General features: G+C 41.8%; 1 protein-coding gene across 1 annotated transcript in view; it reads left to right on the top strand.

The window, feature by feature from the left end:
- FRMD3 (FERM domain containing 3) overlaps nucleotides 1-21,115 on the top strand; it is a 294,130-nt gene that overhangs the window by 15,521 nt on the left and 257,494 nt on the right. The gene's annotated exons all lie outside the window — the stretch shown is intronic.

Genomic DNA, 21,115 nt, shown 5'->3' with positions numbered 1-21,115 from the left:
CTCTCCCTCCCTCACTGTAAATCCGAGAGAAGTAGCATGGGGTCTTAGACACCCAGCGGTGAGAGTGGGGTGAAGGCAAAGTCCCTGACACTACACTGGGAAGAATGGGGCTGAGGGGCTGAGAGGAAGCAGCTTGGAAGTCCCTGAGCGGGGACAGCGGTTAACATAGCCTTGTCACCCCGTAAAAGGCCCTGGCTGGGTGCTAGAGGGCTCTGGCTTTTAATCACCATGTGATCTTGGGCAAATACTGCATTTCTTTGGGTCTCAGTTTTCACATTGCATTCATTCACTCATTTACCCTCTCATTCAATTTTATTTCCATTTAACAATTATTTCCTTCATCTTCACCTCCTCTCTTATTTAAGGAACGTTGTATCGAGCACCATTCATAGGTGAAACCCTCTGTTGGACACTGGACATACAAACACTCCTGGAACTTCCAGGCCAGAGCTCCAAAGTGAGGAGGTCGAAGAGATGAGTCTCCAAGTTTCTGCCAATTCTGACATTCTGTAATTCTAATATCATTGCAAGTTTTACATACCCCTCCCCCCCCTCAAGCAAGGTAAAACCCTTCTTTCACGGAGCCTGTGGCGCAACCACAGCACCTTCTTGCCCTGAGGGACTGGTTTCACTATGTGGAAATGGCTCAAGGTCATTTGGAGCCAAGTGTGGTGGAAAGGCAGCCAGGGCGTACCGGGTGCCTGAAGTCCCCTTGAGCACAGCTTTCCAGTGCCCCGGGGTGGCCTCTCAGGGGGTGCGGCTTTTGTTAAGCTTTCAGATCTCTGAGCACAGCCTGCCGAGCCAGAGGGAGAGCCTCCCAGCTGCTGGTGGGCAGCCTCCATCAGGAGGTCACTGCGGTGGCCTTCCATGGTCTTCGCTGACCTCAGCTTCTGTGTCTCGCCTTTGCCACAGTGAGCGCCCTTGCATCTTCCCTCTCCCCCAGCTTCCTTCAAAGACTGGCAGCACTTTCAAGTAGTAAAGGAAGCCTCATCTAAGAACCCACTCATTTAAATGCTAATTACATGCCCACTCTCTTTACTTACTTATTTATTTAATCCTCACCTGAGGATGTTTTCCCATTGATTTTTAGAGAGAGTGGAAGGGAGGGGGAGAAACAGAGAGAGAGAGGGAAACATCCATGTGTGAGAGACACATCGATTGGTTGCCTCCCGCACACATCCCGACCAGGCAGGGATGGAACCTGCAACTGAGGTATGTGCCCTTGGCCGGAAGTGAACCTGGGACCCTTCAATCCCCGGGCAGATGCTCTGTCCACTGAGCCAAACTGGCTAGGTCCTCATCTCAATTTAGAGCTACTCTTTTCTCTTCTGGATGAGGAAGAAGCCTGTTGAATTGAAGAAGCTGCTGTCATTCTGTGAGTACTTCCGAATTATCCAGTCAGATTGCTCTGTGAGTGTGCATGGGCATATCTCACACCTTCTCCAGACCAGGAATACTTGATTTCACCCACTCATCTACTCCTTTATTCCCCAAATAAATGATAGTCACCTAGCACCAATCAGTGCAGCTAGGCAGGGGTAACGGGTAAGACACAATCCCTGCCTCCTGAAGCTCACGATACTGGAGAAGGGATGGACCCTATACAGTCAATGGTGATACAATACAGTAGGTGCAGATAGAGAAAAATGTCAGAGCGAGTGAAAGCACAGAAGAAAAGAGGGCTGATTGGGCTCTTCTTTGTGGTAGACTGTGCTCTTGTTTGCACATAAACACTGTTTTCTCAAGGATTATGCTTCCTTCCTCTATTAATGTCAGACTTGGCCATGGGACTTGCTCAGGTCAGTAAAATGAGGTGTATCATTTTGGGTCAGAAGCTTTAGAAACCAGCACATGGTCTGCTATATTCTTTTCTTTTGCCCTTTGCCGTGATGACCAGAAACTCTTCAAGGTCTTTCTGTCAGCTTGGGTCCTGTAGTGGAGCTGACACGATGGTCATGCAGAGTAAGCAAGAAATAAATTGTTTAAAGCCATTGAGATTTAAGGGTCATTTGTTACTGCAGCACAACCTAGTGAATTCTGACTGATACACTTTTATTTGTCTTTGTAACTCAGTGTCTAGTAGCGCATAGTAGCTCCTCCTTAAATGTTTGTTGAATGAGTGAAGAGCTGAAGGGATTAGATAGGCTTGAATGAGAGAGGAGGGAGGTTCAGGGGGGTTTGGAAGGCAGTATGTGAAAAAGTTCACCAGGGGCTTGGCCATGATGGGTGTTAGAAACGTTTCCAGATGATCCTGACAGGAGAGGCTCACAGTGCTTTTGTCTCCCTTTATGTCTTCTGTTTGCTTGCTATGTCACAAGCAAGCTTTGGAAGCTGACTCTACTGATTAGCCAGAAAAGAAGTGCTCTTAAAAGGATATTGGGAAGCTCTCAAAATCACTGGGGAGGAGGGAGTGGGTTAGAGAAGCAGACTTGGGTTGAGTTTCCAGCAATAACATCCCAGAACTTCTCAGAGAAAGGAGGGTTTCCCAACTCCATGAGTAAGGGTACAAAGGTATGGCTGTAACAAAGATGCTCAAAATCCAGTGTTTTAAAGGATATAGAGCTCTTCTTTTGTCTAACAGTTTTAAGGTGAACAGTGTAAGTCTTTACAATTTGATGACTTTTGATAATTTAGTACATAACTTCTTCTAGATATCAAATTTCATACTTGAAAAGACTACTTTAAAATCCCATGGAAATGTCTTGTGATAACAGTGATAGATTTTAAATAATAGATTGAACCACATAAAATTGCAAGGTCTAGGTCGTTTTTGACTTGCAAAAATGACAATTTCATATATTCAACCTAATCCAATCAAACTTTGTCTAATAACATATTTCAAAATAAAGTTGAAGCTTTTCATTTGAGCATGTATTGATGTCAACATACTAATCTTAACAATTCACTAATAACATTGGTTAAATATCACATGTGAACCATTTAACTTTATCAGAGTTGGCATTTTGCTTTGAACCCATAATATTTATTAACCATACACACATAGACACATGTTTTATACATTTTTTTTAATTTAAAAATTTGCAGGTTTCCATTCAACTTCAGGTAAACAAGTGTTAGTAAGTAAGCTATTTCACCGAAACTAGGAATATTCTTCAACAAATCTACAAGGTGAGATTCACTTGTGAAAAAAAAATCCCCATTTAAAAATGCACACGTTCTTGACGACTCTTACTTTGAATGCCAACACTCTTTGGTATGAAAAACCGTGGTACTCTAATCACATGCGTCACTGAAAGCTGAAATCAGGTGGACTCCAAGAGCTTGTATTTTGTTATATTTCCCCATCTTGGTTTCATCCTTCAATGTACAATTTAGAACTATAGACAAACATTAACATATGAGAGCTTCTCTCTAACTAAAACAGCATGTGTAATTTGAATCTCAAGATTTTAGATAGAAGTAATGCCTTATAGGGCCTTCCTACCTTCCTGACATGGCAGCAAAATCATGAGTGCACGAACGCTTGCAATGTTCCCATCACATTTCTTTTAAAAAAATGTTCTTTATTGATTGTTGAGTGAGAGGAAGGGAGAGGGAGAGAGAGAAACATCAATGTGATTGAGAAACACGGATCGGCTGCCTCCTACGCCCCCCACACTAGGGATCGAGCCTGCAACCCCGGCATGTGCCCTGACCAGGAATCAAAGTGGTGCCCTTTGGTTCATGGTACGATGCTTAAGCAACTGAGCCACACCCAGGGCCCATTATATTTCATTTTGAAAAATCTTTATTTATTACCTCAAACAATTCTTCTGCAGTAGGTTGATTTGGCACTTTGCTTGTGGAGCAAATGGTGTTCCTCCAAGCATTTCTCTTTGGGCCTTCTAATTAGCACCATGAATGGACAATTACGCATATTTGCAGTTACACCAGTCAATTGATAAACATCTGGATTAGTGCGTGTCTCCATTATACGAAATGCCAGCCGCATGTCTGCTAATGGTATCATCTGATGGGGGGCTCTTTTCTGCTTCCTCTGCCTGGGGTGGTCCCAGTTAGGCTGTGGATAATTTTCATGCATGTAGATAAAAAAAGCAACTCTGCATTTGTGCAAGGCATTTATAACTTTAGTTATTAATTTCATGACTTTTTAACTAGCATTCTGATATTGTTACCAATCTCATAAAAGAATGTCATTTCTCATTTTGAGCATCCAATGCATAGAAATTATGATATCTTTTGCTGTTTAATATGGAGGACTTGGGCTCAGGTAGTGGCGTCATTTCAGGGGCCATAACTTCATTTGCTAACTTCAAATATGACATCTAAGCTGAGGAAAAGAAGGCTTACGGGAAAAAAAAAAAAAAAAAAGAAGGCTTACGAGGGCCCCAAATCCAAGTTCAAGACCTTCCTTTTAAATTCCTAATTAGTGACTCAAAATCATTTTTTACTGCTGTGAATATTTTATTACTCTAATAGCTTTAGAATTTAATTAAAAGCATTTCCATAAATAAGTATGTATATAAATAAGAATTTAAATGTGAAACACTCAATGGAACTTGAAGCCTTTTTATGGCTTCAGAAAATCTTTTGGTCAGTACATTTCTAGATCATCTTCATTCTTTAGAATGCTTTAAAACAGATCACGGGACGATTCTGGGAAGATGGTGTTTTAGGAAGAACCAGGGACCTGTCTCATCATGTAAACAATGACTGCATTGGCAGAATTTGTCTGATGTAACTATTTTGGAGTCCTTGAAGGCTTGCAACTTCTAGGGGAAGCTTGACAGTAACTTGTAAATTGTGGTTAATTTTGGTCAATTTCAGCTCTTAGCACATAGTAACACTACCCGTCCCCACTCCCAGCCCTGTGGCGGGAGCCTTGCACCCATTCCTGGAGAAGCCTGCACACAGCTTGCAGGAACCAGGATAGGCAATAAGGACCCTGTCCTCCAAATGTCAGGGGTCTGGGCTCTGATTGCTGATAGATGCCACTGATCAAGAAAGTACTGACAAAGAGAAGGGTGGCCATTCTTGTTGTACCTTGCTTCCTTCTTATAAGCCCTTCATTTTTTAGGTGAGGTGACTTCCAGGAGACTTACAGGATCAACACCTTCCACCCCTCATTAAGACTAAGACATTAGGAGAAACCAAGATGGCGGCATAGGTAAACACCTAAACTGCTGCCTCGCACAACAATTTCAAAACTACAACTAAAAGACAGAACGGACACCATCCAGAACCGCAGGAAAGCTGACTGAGTGAAAATTCTACAACTAGAAGGAAGGAGAAAAGCTCACAGAGAATTGGAGGTACGGCAAAGGGTCTTTGTGCGCGCAGAGAGGAAGGGCGGCGGAGTGCCTGGCTGGCTTTCTCTGGCGGAAGGGGGAAGGGAGCCCCCGACCGCATTGAACCCCAGTTCTGACTGCACTGAACACCTATTCCGGGCGAGCTCCTGGGGACTCACGCTCTTGTGGGGGGAGTCTGGACTCTCGGGCGGAGACTCGGGAGCCGGGGAAGGCGGAAGACTGAAAGTCCGCTCGCGCCAGTGCGCACAAAGGCTGCGGGAGGCTGCCACAGGCTTTCCCTAGCGGAAGGGAGTGAGAGGCTCCTGACGGCACAAAACCCCAGTTCTGACTGAAGTGAGCCCCAGTTCTGACTGCAGTGAACCCCAGTTCCAGGCGAGCCCCCGGGGACCCACGCTCTTGTGGGGGGAGTCTGGACTCTCGGGCCGAGACTCGGGAGCCGGGGAAGGCGGAGGACTGAAAGTCCGCTCGCGCCAGTGCGCACAAAGGCTGCGGGAGGCTGCCACAGGCTTCCCCTAGCGGAAGGGAGTGAGAGGCTCCTGACGGCACAAAACCCCAGTTCTGACTGAAGTGAGCCCCAGTTCTGACTGCAGTGAACCCCAGTTCCAGGCGAGCCCCCGGGGACCCACGCTCTTGTGGGGGGAGTCTGGACTCTCGGGCGGAGATTCGGGAGCCGGGGAAGGCGGAGGACTGAAAGTCCGCTCGCGCCAGTGCGCACAAAGGCTGCGGGAGGCTGCCACAGGCTTTCCCTAGCGGAAGGGAGTGAGAGGCTCCTGACGGCACCGAACACCAGTTCTGACTGAAGTGAGCCCCAGTTCTGACTGCAGTGAACCCCAGTTCCAGGCGAGCCCCTGGAGACCCATGCTCTTGTGGGGGGAGTCTGGACTCTCGGGCCGAGACTCGGGAGCCGGGGAAGGCGGAAGACTGAAAGTCCGCTCGCGCCAGTGTGCACAAAGGCTGCGGAGGCTGCCACAGGCTTTCCCTAGCAGAAGGGAGTCAGAGGCTCCTGACGGCACTGAACACCAGTTCTGACTGAAGTGAGCCCCAGTTCTGACTGCAGTGAACCCCAGTTCCAGGCGAGCCCCCGGAGACCCACGCTCTTGTGGGGGGAGTCTGGACTCTAGGGCGGAGAATCGGGAGCCGGGAAGGCAGAGGACTGAAGGCACACATGTGCTAGCAAGGGCAAGGCTGATGGGAAGCCAAGACTGAGACTCCACCCCATCCAAGCTGAGCACAGAGGCTATTGCAATTTGGCAAGTCTAATCCTATAAGGCTGTCTCCAGCACCGGACTTCTCCCAGCATAGACACAGCTGATCCTTACAGCCAACTGGCCTGGAGGTCAATTCTTCCCAGTGATACCAACAACAATAAAGACTTAATTACAACAAGGCTGTACACACAGTCCACAAAGGGGTGCACCAAGAGTGTCCACCTCAGGTTAACTGGGGAGGCAGACCCACTGGGCCAAATTGGAAACCTAGCACACAAATCTACCAACTCAGGGAAGCAGTGAAAATGCGGCGTCTAAGAATCAGATCACAAACGAAAGAAATGGAGGAAAACAAACGACTGGATATAGAATTCAAAATTACGGTTATAAGGCTTTTTAAGAATATCCTAGAAAAGGCCGATAAATATAACGAGACCCTCGAAGAGATGAAAAAGGACCAACTAGAAATTAAACATACACTGACTGAAATAAAAAATATTATACAGAGACCCAAAAACAGACAAGAGGAACACAAAAATCAAGTCAAAGAATTGAAATACAAAGAAGCAAAAAACACTCAACCGAAAAAGCAAAAAGCAAAAAAAAAAAATCCAAAAAGTTGAAGATAATGTAAGAAGACTCTGGGACAACTTCAAGCGTACCAACATCAGAATTATGGGGGTGCCAGAAGAAGAGAGAGAGCAAAATACTGAAAACCTATTTGAAGAAATAATGACCGAAAACTTCCCCCACCTGGTGAAAGAAATAGACTTACAAGTCCAGGAAGCCCACAGAACCCCAAACAAAAGGAATCCAAAGAGGACCACACCAAGACACATCATAATTAAAATGCCAAGAGCAAAAGACAAAGAGAGAATATTAAAAGCAGCAAGAGAAAAACAGTTAGTTACCTACAGGGGAGCACCCATACGACTGTCAGCTGACTTTTCAACGGAAACTATGCAGGCCAGACGGGAGTGGCAAGAAATTTTCAATGTGATGAATAGCAAGAACCTACAACCAAGATTACTCTACCCAGCAAAGCTATCATTCAGAATTGAAGGGCAGATAAAGAGTTTCACAGACAAGAAAAAGCTAAAGGAGTTCATCACCACCAAACCAGTATTATATGAAATGCTGAAAGGTATTCTTAAAGAAGAGGAAGAAGAAAAAAGGAAAGATAAAAATTATGAACAACAAATACATATCTATCAACAAGTGAACCTAAAAATCAAGTGAATTAAAAACCTGAGGAACAGAATAATCTGGTGAATACAATAGAATCAGGGGCATAGAAAGGGAGTGGACTGATAATTCTCAGGGGGAAAGGGGTATGGGGGGGTTCATAAAGAGACTGGACAAAAATCATACACCTATGGATGAGGACAGTGGGGGGTAGGTAAGGGCAGAAGATGGGGTGGGAAATGGCTGGAGGGGAACTATGGGGGAAAAAAGGAGAAATAATTGTAATAATCTGAATAAAGATTTATTTAAAAAAAAAAAAAAAAAGACTAAGACATTAAAGCTGACTGGCATGGCTCAGTGGTTGAGCATTGACCTGTGAACCTGGAGCTCATGCTTCGATTCCCGGTCAGGGCACATGCCTCGATTGTAGACTCGATCCCCAGTGGGGGGCATGAAAGAGGCAGCTGATCAATGATTCTCTCTCATCATTGATGTTTCTATCTCTCTCTCACTCTCCCTCTCTCTTCCTCTCTGAAATCAATAAAAATATATTTAAAAAAAGACTAGGACATTAAACAACAACTGCATATACAGGGAAAATTAGAAAGTGACCATGCATGCCCCAAGACTGTGCATTTGTAGGATCAGAAAAGACCCGAGGAGATCTTAAAGACACACCTAGTGTTTACAGCTCTTTTTGAATTTGTCAAGCAGGTCTTCGGTTTTTACCGGAAGGCCCTCAAAAAAAAAAAAAAAGGGAGAAAAAGAAAAAAAAAATACACACCTCAGGCTGAACAAAATAGAATTATCAATGAAGAGATGGAAAAACGTAAAAAAAAAAAAATCTGGAACTTAAAAGCACAGTAACCACACACACACACAAAATCACTAGAGGGATTGAAAGGCAGATTTAAGCAGGCAAAAGAAAGAATCAGCAAACTTAAAGATAGGATAATAGAAATTATTGAGTCTGAGGAAAAGAAGGTAAAAGATTGAAGAAAAAGGAACAGAATCTAAGGGACCTGTAGGATATCATTAAGTGGACTAACATATGCATTGTGGGGGTCTCAGAAGGAGAAGAGGAAGAGAAAGGGCAGAGAGAATATTTGAAGAAATAATTACTGAAAAATCCCCACATTTGATGAGAGACATGAATATAAACATCCAAGAAGCTCAATTAAGATAAACTAAAAAAGACTCATACTGAGACACATTTTAGTCACGCTTTGAAAGCTCAAAGAGAGAATCTTGAAAGCAGCAAGAGAGAAGCTTATGGGGGATCCTCAATAAGATAATCATCAGATAGCTCATCAGGAACTTTGGAGGCCAGAGGACCATGGGCTTGGATGGGACACTAAAACCATAGTTAACAAAAGAAAAGTAGACAAATTAGACTTCATCAAAATTTAAAATTTTGTACATTAAAGGATATTATCAACAGAGTAAAAAGGCACAAAATGACAGAAAATATTTGCAAATAATTTATCCATTAAGGGATATATATAGAGAACCACTAAATTCAACAACACAAAACATAAAACCCAGTTCAAAAATGGGCAAAGGACTTGCATAGACGTTTCTCCAAGGAAGATGTATGAATGGCCAATAAACACATGAAAAGATGCTCAACCACACTGATTATTAGGGAACTGTAAGTCAAAACAACAATGAGATACTGCCTCACACCATTAGGATGATTACTATAAAAAACCAGAAATCAACAAGGGTGGAGAGAATGTGATTACTATAAAAAAAACACACACCCAGAAATCAACAAGTTGGAGAGAATGTGCACAGTTGCTGTGGAATAATGTGGTGGTTCCTCAAATAATTAAAATAGAATTACTACTTCTGAATATATACCCAAAAGAATTGAAAGCAGGGTCTCAAAGAAATATTTGTACACCAAGTTCATAGCAGCATTACCCACACTAGCTAAAACTTGGAAGCAATTCAAGTGTCCATCAATGAATGAGTGGATAAGAACAAAGTAGTAGACAAACAATGGAATATTATTCAGCCTTAAAAAGGCGGTAAATTCTGCAATATGCTAGAATATGAATGTACCTTAAAGACATTACACTAAGTGAAATAAGCCAGTCACAAAAACACAAATACTGTATTATTCCACTTATATGAGATACATTGAATGGTCAGAATCATAGGGACAGAAAGTAGAATGGTGGTTACCAGGGGCTGTGGGGAGAGGGGAATAGGGAGTTATATTCAATGTGTATACAGTTTCAGTTTTACAGGATGAGTTCTGGAGATGAGATGATGGTAGTGTTTGCACAACATTAGGAATGTGTGTAATACCACTGAACTGTAACCTTAAAAATGGTTAAGATGGTAGATTTTATATTATGTATTTTACAATAAGAAATTAAAAAAATTAAAAAATCAAAGAAATAAAGTATGCAGTGAACAAAGTGAAAATTAAAACTTTGATTTTCACTTAATAAAATAATAAAAATTCTGGAAAAAGTACACAAAATATAATTACTACCCTCATAGGGCATTAAATATATTGAAAATCAATTCCATGAAATTGTAAAGGCACATTTAATAAGTAAAATTAATTAAATTATATTTATTATTATTTTTCCATAGAAATGCAAAGAAATTCCAGCAATAACCTGAATTTGGCAAATTGAAAATTTCAAAAGCAAATAAAAAATAAAAAAACAGCAAATCATAATGAAAAGAATTAATAAAAAACAATAACTTAATAGATAATATCAGCAATGAAAAACTCAATGTATTTTTACATTAGCAGAAGAAATTGTGAATTGTGTAAACTTGTGAAAATTAATTTAAAGAGAAAACTAAATATTTAAAATTCATCTGTAATAAAAAGCATTTCACTGAAAAAAATAAAAACCACCCAAATTACAATGAAAGTAATCATCAGATGAATTGCTATGCATCAATCAAATGCATGGGCAGATGCTGTGTGGTGTTGCCACCCTTGAGTTCTCTCTGGCAACAAGTCAGTGATGCATGGTTATATGCCTCAAAATAATATTTACTGGATGTGGGAATTTGATCGAGGGAGTCATATAAATAGTGACCAAAATATTTTCTTTAAAAAAATGTTTTTATTGATTTCAAAGAGAAGAAGGGAGAGGGAGTGATAGAAACATCAATGAGGAGAATCTTTGATCTGCTGCCTCCTGCTGCCACCTACTGGGGATCGAGCCTGCAACCTGGTCATGTGTCCTGACTGGGAATGGAATCATGACTTCCTGATTCATGGGTTAATCGATGTTCAACCACGGAGCAGCACTGGCTGGACCAAAATATTTTCAATAATCATCTTTTTTAAACAACAGAAATTTCTTTTTTCATTGTTTTGGAGGCTGGGAGTCCAGGATGAGGTGCTAGCCAATTTGGTTTTGGGCGAGAGCTCTCTCTGTGGCTGGCAGATGACTGCCTTCTCCCTGTGTCCTCACAGGATGGAGGCCGGTCAATTTTAAAAAAATCTTTATATTTGAAAGTATTACATATGTCCCCCTCTTCCCCCCTTGACCTCTTTTAGCCCGCCTCCACATCCCACCCCTAAATATACTTTTTAAAAGAGCATTTTAAAGGTTGTGCAGAAAGTATAAAGAGTTCCTATATATCTTCCATCCCCTCTGGCTCCCAGTTTTCCCTGTTATTATCTTTGCCTTTTCCAGATAGATGTCATATAGTTGGTATTGTACAGTATGTAGACTGACTTCTTTTATTATGCATTTAAGGTTCCTTCCTGTCTTTTTGTGGCTTGATAGCTTATCTGTTTTTTATTGCTGAACAATATTCCATTGCATGGATAGAATACAGTTTATTTATCATTCACTTATCAAAGGATATATTGGATGTTTCCACTTTTTGACAATTATGAATAAAGCTGTTATAAACATTTGTGTGCAGGTTTTTATGTGGAAATAGTTTTCAACTTATTTGGCTTAATATCTACGAGCACAGTTACTGGATTGTATGGTATGTTCTGCTTTGTAAGAAACTATCAAACTCTCTTCCAAAGTGGCTGTGCCATTTTATTTTATTTTATTGGTATTTTATTTATTTTTTTCTTTTTTTAAAAAATTTCTTTATTGATTAAGGTATTACATATGTGTCCTTATTCCCCCATTACCCCCCACCTCCCATTCATGCTCCCACCCCCCTGTTGTCTGTGTCCATTGATTAGGCTTACATGCATGCATATAAGTCCTTTGGTTGATCTCTCCCCCTTACCCCCACCCTCCCCTACCTTCCCTTAGGTTTGACGTTCTGATTGATGTTTCTCTGTCTCTGGATCTATTTTTGTTCATCAGTTTATGTTGTTCATTATATTCCACAAATGAGTGAGATCATGTGATATTTATCTTTCTCTGCCTGGCTTATTTCACTTAGCATAATGCTCTCCATCTCCATCCATGTTGTTGCAAATGGTAAAAACTCCTTTTTTTTTACCGAAGCGTAGTATTCCATTGTGTAGATGTACCACAGTTTTTTAATCCACTCATTTGCTGATGGGCACTTAGGCTGTTTCCAAATCTTAGCTATGGTGAATTGTGCTGCTATGAACAAAGGGTGCATATATCCTTTCTGATTAGTGTTTCTAGTTTCTTGGGATATATTCCTAGAAGTGGGATCACTGGGTCAAATGGCAGTTCCATTTTTAGTTTTTTGAGGAAACTCCACACTGTTCTCCACAGTGGCTGCACCAATCTGCATTCCCACCAGCAGTGCACGAGGGTTCCTTTTTCTCCGCATCCTCGCCAGCACTTGTCATTTGTTGATTTGTTGATAATAGCCATTCTGACAGGTGTGAGATAGTACCGCATTGTTGTTTTGATTTGCATCTCTCTGATGATTAGTGACTTTGAGCAGGTTTTCATATGTCTCTTAGTCTTCCTTCTGTCTTCTTTCAAAAAGTGTCTATTTAGATCAGTTGCCCATTTTTTTTAATTGGGTTGTTTATCTTCTTTTTGTTAAGCTGCATGAGTTCCCTGTAAATGTTGGAGATTAAATCCTTATTGTTGATATCATTGGCAAATATGTTCTCCCATGCTGTGGGCTTTCTTGTTGTTTTACTGATGGTCTCCTTTGCTGTGCAAAAGCTTTTTATTTTGATGTAGTCCCATTTGTTTATTTTCTCTTTAGCTTCCATTGCCCTAGGGGCAGTATCAGTGAAGAAGTTCCTTCGGCATATGTCTGAGATTTTTCTGCCTGTGGATTCCTCTAGTATTTTTATGGTTTCTTGTCATATGTTTAAGTCCTTGCTGCATTTTGAGTTTATTTTTGTGTATGGTGTAAGTTGGTGGTTTAGTTTCATTTTTTTGCATGTATCTGTCCAATTTTCCCAACACCATTTATTGAAGAGACTGTCTTGACTCCATTTTATGTTCATGCCTCCTTTGTCAAATATTAATTAAGCATAGTGGTTTGGGTCAATTTCTGGGTTTTGTATTCTATTCCATTGATCTATATGTCTGTTCTTGTGCCAGTGCCAGGCTGTTTTGAGAACAGTGGCTTTGTAATACAGCTTGAAATCTGGTATTGAGATCCCTCCTACTTTGTTCTTCTTTCTCAGGATTGCTGTGGCTATTTGGGGTCTTTTTTTATTCCAGATGAATTTTTGGAGAGTTCGTTTTAGGTCTGTGAAATATGCTGTTGGTATTTTAATGGGGATTGCATTGAATCTATAGATTGCTTTGGGTAATATGGACATTTTAATGATGTTGATTCTCCCAATCCATGAACATGGTATGTTCTTCCATCTGTTTACGTCTTCCTCTATCTCTTTTTTCAGTGTCCTGTAGTTTTTCACATATAGGTCTTTTACCTCCTTGGTTAAGTTTATTCCTAGGTATCTTAATTTTTTTGGTGCAATGGTAAATGGGATTGCTTTTTTAGTCTCTCTTTCTGTAAGTTCACTATTGGTGTATAGAAATGCCATAGATTTCTTGGCGTTAATTTTGTATCCTGCTACATTGCCAAATTCATTTATTAAGTCTGTTAGTTTTTTGATGGAGTCTTTCGGGTTTTTTATGTACAATATCATGTCATCTGCAAATAAGGACAGCTTTACTTCTTCTTTTCCAATTTGGATGCCTTTTATTTCTTCTTGTCTGATTGCAATGGCTAGTACTTCCAGTACTATGTTCAACAGGAGCGGTGAGCGTGGGCATCCCTGTCTTGTTCCTGTTCTTAGGGGAAATGGTTTTAGTTTTTGCCCATTGAGTATGATGTTAGCTGTGGGTTTATCATATATGGCTTTTATTATGTTGAGGTATGATCCTTCTATTCCCACCTTGTTGAGAGTTTTTATCAAGAAAGGGTGTTGGATTTTGTCAAATGCTTTTTCTGCATCAATTGATATGACTATGTGATTTTTATCTCTCAATTTGTTTATGATGTATCACGTTTATTGATTTACGGATATTGTACCATCCTTGCATCCCTGGGATAAATCCTACTTGGTCATGGTGTATGATCTTTCTGATGTATTGCTGGATCCGATTTGCTAGAATTTTGTTGAGGATTTTGGCATCTATGTTCATGAGGGATATTGGCCTGTAATTCTCTTTCATTGTGTTGTCTTTATCTGGTTTTGGTATTAGGGTGATGCTGGCTTCATAGAAGGAGCTTGGAAGTGTTCCTTCCTCTTGAATTTTTTGGAATAGTCTGAGGAGGACAGGTTTTAGCTCTTCCTTGAATGTTTGGTAAAACTCCCCTGTGAAGCCATCTGGCCCCGGGCTTTTGTTTGCTGGAAGCTTTTTGATGACTGCTTCAATTTCTTCCATAGTTATTGGCCTATTGAGATGTTTAGATTCTTCCTGATTGAGTTTTGGAAGGTTATATTTTTCTAGGAATATGTCCATTTCCTCCAGGTTGTCCAGTATGTTGGAATAGAGTTGTTCATAGTACTTTTTAACAACCCTTTGTATTTCGGTGGGGTCTGTTGTTATTTCACCTCTTTCATTTCTGATTTTGTTTATTTGGGTCCTCTCTCTTTGCTTCTTGGTGAGCCTGGCTAGAGGTTCATCAATCTTGTTTATCCTTTCAAAGAACCAGCTCTTGGTTTTGTTGATCTTTTGTATTGTTTTTTTTTGGTCTCAGTGTTGTTTATCTCCACTCTGATCTTTATTATTTCCTTCCTTCTGCTTACACTGGGCTTTTCTTGTTGCTCTCTTTCTAACTCTTTGAGTTGTAGGGTTAGGTAATTTATTACCATTGTTTCTTGTTTGTTTTTTGCAGTAGGCTTGTAGAGCTATGAACTTTCCTCTCAAGATTGCTTTCGCTGTGTCCCATAATTTTGGATTGTTGTGTTTTCATTGTCATTAGTTGCCATGATGTTTTTTATTTCTTCCTTGATCTCTATGGTAACCCAGTCATTGTTTAATAGCATGCTGTTTAGTCTCCATGTGTTTAATTTTTTGGGATTGTTTTTATTGTAGTTGATTTCCAGTTTTATGCCACTGTGATCTGTGAAGATGCTTGATATGATTTCTATCTTCTTGAATTTGTTTTTTCTTAAATAAATCTTTATTGTTCAGATTATTACAGATTTTCCTCTCCCCCCCCCCATATCTCCCCTCCACTTGATTCCTCACCCCACCCCATGCCCTTACCTCCCCCCTCATGCCACTGTCTTCATCCATAGGTGTAAGATTTTTGTCCAATCTCTTCCCGCACCCCTCACACCTCCTTCCCCTTGAGAATTGTCAGTCCACTCCCTTTCTATGTCCCTGATTCTATTATATTCATCAGTCCATTCTATTCATCAGATTTTTTATTCACTTGATTTTTAGATTCACTTGTTGGTAGGTATGTATTTGTTGTCATTTTGTTGTTCATAAATTTTATCTTTACTTTTTTCTTCTTCTTCCTCTTCTTAAAGAATACCCTTCAGCATTTCATATAATCCTGGTTTGGTGGTAATGAACTCCTTTAGCTTTTTCTTATCTGTGAAGCTCTTTATCTGCCCTTCAATTCTGAATGATAGCTTTGCTGGGTAGAGTAATCTTGGTTGTAGGTTCTTGCTGTTCATCACTTTGAATATTTCTTGCCACTCCCTTCTGGCCCACATAGTTTCTGCCGAGAAATCAGCTGACAGTCATATGGGTACTCCCTTGTAGGTAACTAACTGTTTTTTTCTTGCTGCTTTCAAGATTCTCTCTTTGTCTTTTGCCCTTGTCATTTTAATTATGATGTGTCTTGGTGTGGTCCTCTTTGGATTTCTTCTGTTTGGGGTTCTCTGCCCTTCCTGGACTTGTAAGTCTATTTCTTTCACCAGGTAGGTAAAGTTTTCTGTCATTATTTCTTCTAATAGGTTTTCAATATTTTGCTCTCTCTCTTCTTCTGCCACCCCAAAAATTCGGATGTTGGTATGTTTAAAGTTGTCCCCGAGGCTCCTTACACTATCTTCATATTTTGGGATTCTTTTTTCTTTTTGTTTTTCTGGTTGGGTGGTGTTTTTTGTTTCCTCATATTTCAGATCTTTGGTTTGATTCTTGGGGTCCTTTGATCTACAGTTGAATTTCTGTATATTCTTTATTTCAGAGAGTGTATGCTTAATTTCTGACTGGTCCTTTTCCATTTTTTTGGTATTCTCATTAAGGTCCTTGAAGGTCTCACTAAGCTCCTTGGAGGTCTCATCAAGTTTCTCGGTGGTTTTTAGAAGATTCTTGAGTAACCTTATAAATGTGGTTTTGCACTCTATGTTCAGTAGTTTGCTTTCCTCCATTTCTTTCATTTGTGACATGTTTCTTTGTCTCTGCATTTTTCTGCTTCCCTGTGTTGATGGAGTGGTGTTCTGTGGTAGGTGACCAGTGGTTCAGCCTATCACCTGAGGTTGACACTCTTGGTGCACCCCTTTGTGGGATGAGTGCAAAGTCTTGGTGTAGTTAAGCCTTGATTGCTGTTGGTACACTGGGAAGAATTGACCTCCAGGCCAATTGGCTGTGAGGACCTGCTGTGTCTATAATAGAAGAACTGCTGTGCTGGAGACATGCTTATGGGGCAGGACTTGCTTCAGTGGGGCTTTGGTGCTCACTGAGTCTGCCTCTTGAATGTGTCACTTATGGATGTGAGGAGTTTAAATCTGGTGTTGTCTCACACTGACCACTAGATATACTAGCTTCTGGATCTCCAATGGGGTGCAGGTCAGCTACTGTCTGAGGCCACCCAGCCGGAGCTACAGCGAGAACTACAGTTTTCTCCTCTTTGCTTGTGGTTTGGAGGTTTTGGAGCTGTCTGACCAGAGCTGCAGTTTGTTAGGTTAAGCTGCGATTGGGCAGGCCATTTATATGCAAAAGCCGCTGCATGGAGCTTGGGTGGGTTTGTAGATTGTGCAGGGGGGTCTCAGGGAGTCACTAGGCTAGGGCATGGCAAACAGCGATGGCTGCTAGTCAACCATCTCTGCGTCTCTGCGCCTCGCACCCCAGTGCAGTAAACAATGATTGCTGTGCGCACCTCTGCAAGAAAGCCACCCTCACTTTCCGACCCGATAGCACACAGTCCAGCTTCTCCCCGTAGGAGTTTGGGTCCCCAGCGTCTCCCCAGAAACTGGAGTTCAGAGTAATCAGGAGCTTCTCTCCCTTCGGGTTGAAAAAAGGAGCGCACCCAGTCGCCCGCTGCCAGCCTGAGTCGCGTGCCTCCGTACCTCAGCCTTTCAGTGCTTGTGCACGTCTCAATGCTCTTTTCTCTTTCCTTCTAGTTGTAGAACTTCCACTCAGCCAGCTTTCCCATGGTTCTGGGTGATAGACGTTTTGTCTTTTAGTTGTAGTTTTGAAATTATTGTGCGAGGCAGCAGTTTAGGTGTTTACCTATGCCGCCATCTTGGTTCCTCTCTCTTCTTGAATTTGAAGAGACTTTGCCTATGACCCAACATATGGTCTATCTTTGAAAATGACCCATTTGCACTTGAGAAGAATGTATATTCTGTGGCTTTGGGGTGAAATGTTCTGAAGATGTCAATTAATTCCATCTGGTCTAGTGAGTCATTTAGGATTGATGTTTCTTTGCTGATTTTTTGTGTAGAGGATTTGTCCAATGGTGATAGTGGGGTATTAAAGTCTCCTACTATGATTGTATTGCTGTCAATCTCTCCTTTGATATCCTCCAGGAGTTTTTTTTATGTATTTGGGTGCTCCTGTATTGGGTGCGTATATGTTTACCGGAGTTATTTCTTCTTGTTGGATTGCTCCCTTTAGTATTATGAAGTGGCCTTCTTTATTTCTTGTTATGTCCTTCACTTTGAGATCTAATTTGTCAGATATAAGTATTGCTACCCCAGCTTTTTTTTCATTTCCATTCGCCTGAAAAACCTTTTTCCATCCCTTCACCCTCAGTCTGTGTGTGTGTCTTTTTTTCTGAGGTGGGTTTCTTTAGACTGCAGATATATGGGTCGTGTTTTGTGGCCGTGCCATTTTACTTCCCACCAGCACAGAGTGGGAGTTCCTGTTGTTCCACGTCATCGCCAGCATTTGGTGTTGTCAGTGTTTTGGATTTTAGCTACCTAATAGTTGTGCAGCAGTATCTCAAAATAGTTAATTTTGAAATTCCCTAATGAGAACCTTTTCATATGCTTATTTGCCATCTCTATACCTTCTTTTGCTGAAGTGTCTATTCAGATTTCTTGCCTAATTTTAAATTGGATTATTTGTTTTGTTGTTTTGAGTTTTAAAAGTTTTTTCCCGTATATTTTGGACACAAGTCCTTTGTCTTTTTTGTGTTTTGCAAATATTTTCTCCCAGTCTGTGACTTGTCTTCTTATTCTCTTAAGTGTCTTTCACCGAGCATAAATTTTTAATTTTAATGAAATCCAAATTATAGTGCTTTTGGTGTTATATTTAAACAGTCATCAGCAAACTTAAGGTTACCTAGATTTTCTCTCTAGAGGTTTTATGGTGTTGTTGTTAATCCTCACCTGGGGAGATTTTTTCATTGATTTTTAGAGAGTGGAAGGGAGGGTGGTAAGGGAGAGAGAAACATTGATGTGAAAGAGACACATCAATTGGTTGCTTCCCATACGCACCTTGACCAGGGCCAGGGATCAAACCTGCAACCCAGGTAAGTGCTCTTTTTTTTTTTTTTTTAAATATATTTTATTGATTTTTTACAGAGAGGAAGGGAGAGGGACAGAAAGTCAGAAACATCGATGAGAGAGAAACATCGATCAGCTGCCTCCTGCACACCCTCCCACTGGGGATGTGTCCGCAACCAAGGTACATGCCCTTGACCGGAATCGAACCTGGGACCCTTCAGTCCGCAGGCCGACGCTCTATCCACTGAGCCAAACCGGTTAGGGCCAGGTAAGTGCTCTTGACTGAGAATCAAACCCACAACCCTTTGCTGTGTGGGCCGGAGTTCTAACCACTGAGCATACCAGCGAGGGCAAGTAGTCCAGTTTTAAATTATCTCTTGAATTCATTATTTGAATTCCTCTTGCTACACACACACACCCACACACACACCCACACACACACACACACACCCACACACATATAACACTGGCCACCTTTCTTTGATGGGTACTCCAATATGTGGTAATTTACCTAGCTGTTTTTTTCATGTATTCCAGAGTCCATATCTTTAACATTTTTTAAAATCCTCATCCAAGAACATCCTTTTATTGATTTTTATAGAGAGAGAAAGGGAGAGGGAGAGAGAGAAAAACATCAATGTGAGAATGAAACATCTATCTGTTGCCTCCTGCACATGCCCCAATGGGGGATCAAACCAGAAACCTGGGTATGTGCCCTGACTGGGAATCGAACCCACGACCTTTCAGTGTACTGTATGATTCTCCAACCAACTGAGCAACACCCACCAGGGCCAGAGTCCATCTATAATAATAAAAGCGTAATATGCTAATTAGACCAGATGTCCTTCTGGACGAAGCTGCGATGGCGGGGCCGAGCCCCTTGCACGAATTTCAGACTTCATTCTAAACCAGGCTTGATAACCAATTCCAGATTCTTCTCATTTCTTCACTATGGTGATCTTTGTTCTTTTTCTTATTGTTCTTGTTGGTCTTATTCTGCTTCCTTGACATTTCAGATAACAATTTTGGGATATTGAGCATGACTCTTTTGTGGCCAAAAGTCACTATAATGAAGATGGACAAGTAGCTAGCCTTGAAGGAAAAGCTTGGACTGTGTTGGGTGTTGACTTTTCTTTGATCTCTAGGCTATCTTAGATCTGCTCTTTGGATTGGGAGAGATGGTTCAATTCATTTCAGTTTTCAAACTGGAGTGGGACAATCACATCACTGCCACCTCATCTGTGCATGTAGAGATGTACAGATTACAGACTGTAACCTGGTCCCCTCCACTGATGTTATCTTATCCCAGCTTCTCAGACACCTGTGAGATGAGCCAAACAAAGGCAGATGTGCTCATCTTTGAAGTTAAATATATTTCTTTACTGATTTCAGAGAGGAAGGGAGAAGGAGAGAGAGATAGAAACATCAATGATGAGAGAGAATAATTGATTGGCTGCCTCCTGCACGCCCCCCACTGGGGATCGAGCCCGCAACTCAGGCATGTGCCCTTGGCCGGAATCGAACCTGGGACCCTTCGGTCCGCAGACTGACGCTCTATCCACTGAGCCAAGCCGGCTAGGGCTCATCTTTGCAGTTAAGGAAATAATGAAAAGGCATGTGCCCGGGATCCCCAGGGTTGGCCAGTAGCTGGGTCAAGAATCAAATCCACATCTTCCCAGACCCTCCATACTGACCTCCCTATTAGGAATGGCTGTGATATTCGCAGGCCCAGTGCAAGAGTACACATGGATGCCCACATACTCTTGTTTAACTCTTTGAAAGCAACAATCTATCAAGCGTTAAAGAAACTATATACTCCAGTTTTGACAAATTGTCACAGTTTGGATCTCCAGCAACAGACACTGAGACTGAGTTTGGCTTGACGGGTGTTTACTAGTGATCAACACAGAGAGGAAGGAGGAACAGGCAGAGGGAGAAGTCCAACTGCAGTGCAGGCCCCACCAAGCCTCAGCCAACCCCACAGGGTGGCCTAGGCCCTAGGGCATGTATGGCCCATCAGAAGATACCAAGTTAGGTGAAAGGGCTGGTTCCCGCCTCCCTAGCCCGAGGATAGGGTGAGCCTTTGGATGAGGCCTTCTGTATAGTTGCAGCAAGAGCTGACAGCTGAGCAACAAGTCCTCCCTCTAATTCCTCAATAATGACCTTTTCAGCCCAGGGAAGGGCAGCAGGGCGAGGGGCCCTCCTTCTTTTCCTATTCCCAGCCTTCCTGGTCTCCTCATCCAACCTCCACCCACCTGCCTCCATAGCCACCCCTTGGGCCCATTGGGCAACACCACACGGGCTTGACTCACCGTGAAGATGCAGGGGCAGGAGGCAGGCAGGGAATTCCAGGGTCCCCAGAGATTGGTCTAAAATGGGATGGGGCACTGGGAGTAGGTGGAAGGTCCCTAAAAGGG

The sequence above is a fragment of the Plecotus auritus genome (assembly GCF_963455305.1).
Source record: "Plecotus auritus genome assembly, chromosome: 5".
NCBI classification, from domain to species: Eukaryota; Metazoa; Chordata; class Mammalia; order Chiroptera; family Vespertilionidae; genus Plecotus; species Plecotus auritus.
Note: the sequence above shows the minus strand (reverse complement) of the source record. Positions and strands in the feature narration are given on the sequence as shown.